This window comes from Penaeus japonicus, unplaced genomic scaffold (assembly GCF_977035675.1).
Source record: "Penaeus japonicus unplaced genomic scaffold, GWHDUDI00000001_assembly GWHDUDI00000026, whole genome shotgun sequence".
In the NCBI taxonomy this organism is placed as follows: Eukaryota; Metazoa; Arthropoda; class Malacostraca; order Decapoda; family Penaeidae; genus Penaeus; species Penaeus japonicus.
The window spans coordinates 13268314-13270813 of record NW_028234428.1 but is presented as its reverse complement, the minus strand read 5'-3'; the positions used below and the strand labels follow the sequence as shown (position 1 = coordinate 13270813).

Here is a 2500-nt window from a genome sequence, read left to right as displayed (position 1 = left end):
ACTGTTTCTTGTAAAGACCGAGTGAATATGTATTATTATTATTTTTTCTTCAAGATATAGGGACAACAGGAGTAATCAAGTGATTGATTCTCAAGGTGATAGCTAGTCTCAAAGAGGTAGTGAAGTGGTCAAATATTTAGAATAAGTGAACTGTAGAGATTGTTGTTGTTGTTTTTTACTTTTTTTTCTTTTCTTTTCCCTTTCCGTTTAAGAGGAAACTTATTTGATAGTGTGTGCATGTGAGGATGCATGCATGTTGATATAGCAAGTCTCTGCATAGTACTGGATCTGCGTGTTTGTGTGTGTGGATATATTACAAATGTTGAGTAATGGTGTTAAGATATTGCAAATTTTATGTTTTGTGTTCAATGTTTCCCCGAGTGAATTTAGTGGTTGGCGTTGGATTGTCAGCTCTACTCATTCCTGAGCTTGAAGTGTCAATATCCGGTGACTGAGAGACAGATATATATAGATGAGCTTACATCCATCATCAGGTGAAAGTGTTTCATACAATATGTGCACCCGTATAGTAGACGTTAATTTGTGTAAGGTGTACTGTCTCTGAATCTGTGCTCATTTTGTAATGGTGTGTGGTGAAACATTCTTTACTGTCTTGAGATGAGATTTTAACTTTTTGACGTAACCCAGTCTCTCTTTTTAACACTTATTAACCTGATAGTGTAGCCTGATTTCTTTTTCTTTTTTTATGGATTTTTTAATTTTTCGTTTTTTTCTTCTTTTTTGATGAAAAAATTAATAACCTACATGAACCATCACACAGCAGACATTAATTGATTGGAACAGAGATGACGTATCCCTGGAATTGAAACAGTAGTAAAAGTAATCTTATTTGGTGTAGTCCGTGAATGTTTTAATTGTCTAACGGGAGAAACGGGGTTCGTCCTGACACACACTAAGAAAACAAACACTTTAGAGAATGAATCATCAACCTTCCTTTTGAATCTCTTTCTCAACAACTGATTGCCAGAACATTGGGCATCACCACTTGTTCTTCATAATCAAGATTTCCATCAGGGAAGCTATTGTAACTTGTAACCTCTTTGTAAGCATTGCCATTTTTTATATTTTACCAGTGAACTTTCTAACCAACAGCTAATTACATTGACTTACAGTCTTTCCATAATTGTCAGTCAACTGAGTAGTTATGCTGACGTTGTTTTCTCCGCCTTTGTTGGTTAACCGACAGCCTAGCATAAGGCATATTTGCTTTTTTTTTTTAGATTTCTGATTAGTTCTGGAAGGCATCGATGTTAATAGATTCTGCCACTTCGCTCTATAAGGCCAATGCAGAAGTAGGAATACTCAAAACCAAAGTACAATATGCCTGTAGGTGTTGTTTGTAGTTCTAGTGGCTCTTTAGTTATGTGTTCGCGTATATATTTTTATTAAGTATTGCCTTTTTATTTTTTGAACTAGTTTCTCTCAAGAACTTTTGATTGCATAGATCTTCTGTTTTCAATTTATTTTGTTATTCTGATATTTGGTAGGAAACCAGTGTTTTATTTTTTAAAATATTTGCTCTACAATTGAATTTATTATTATTATCATTATTATAACATTAGTTTGAATTGTTAGTTTGTTTTTTCATACATGCAGCTTTTCCTAAACTTTCTTTTAACCTGGCAGTCTGATGCATATGTATGTTTATGTATATAACTTATTTTATTATTAATTCAGTGATAAGGCTTTGCATATTGTTGTTACAGTTAGATCTTAATAGTTTTTAAAGTATATGGGTTCTTGTTACGATTGTAAATGACAATGTTTTTGTGTTATATTTTCCTCTCAAGAATTCCATTATATATCAGTATATATATTAATGCAGTAGTCTTTAACATTAAAATAGGACTGGAAAATTAAATTCCACATTGCATTTTCATTCCTTGTTGATTCCCAAGATGTGTTTTAACCAAGTGACGATTCTTTTTCTCTGTTGCTTTTTCCTTCCTTCTTCTTTATTTCCTCTTTCCATCCTTCCATTTTCTTTCTGTCTCTCCTTCCAGTTTGTTGTTTTTCTATTTTTGCCCCTCTTTCCTTCCTGTTATTTCTCCCACCTTTCTTTCTTGTCTCCCTCTTCCTTGCCATCCTTTTTCTCCTTCCATTCTTCATATTTTTCTTTTTTCCTTCACTCCTTTTTTTCCCCTCTTTCATTCAAGTTTCTCCTCCTCCTACTTCTTCTCCTCTTCCTCCTCCTCCTCCTCCTCCTTCTACTTCTTCTCCTCCTCCCTCCTCCTCCTCCTCTTCTTCTTCTTCTTCTTCCTCCTAGTCCTCTTAAGCAGCTAGTTGTTTGGTTTATGCCCTCCTGCTAGAAACACGGTGTTGTGATTCTCTCCGCGTTGAGACAAAATGTAAACCGTCATCTAAGCTGCCATCGAAGCCCTAGCTGCTGTGGATGTGATAACCTTCTTTGAAAGGGTATTGAGCTATGGGACTGTATTCATAGGAACACCTTATGCCATAGGTGTTTGATTCCTCTCTC

The 2500-nt window shown here is 35.0% G+C and overlaps 1 protein-coding gene across 2 annotated transcripts in view; it reads left to right on the top strand.

Moving 5' to 3' along the window:
• Positions 1-2500, top strand: part of Rab19 (RAS oncogene family member Rab19) — an 11069-nt gene that overhangs the window by 8131 nt on the left and 438 nt on the right. For both annotated transcript variants that reach the window (XM_043002589.2, XM_043002597.2), the window contains exon 6: positions 1-2500. This exon is cut by the window's left edge and continues 424 nt beyond it; it is cut by the window's right edge and continues 438 nt beyond it. The gene's annotated coding sequence lies outside the window, so the exon portion shown is untranslated.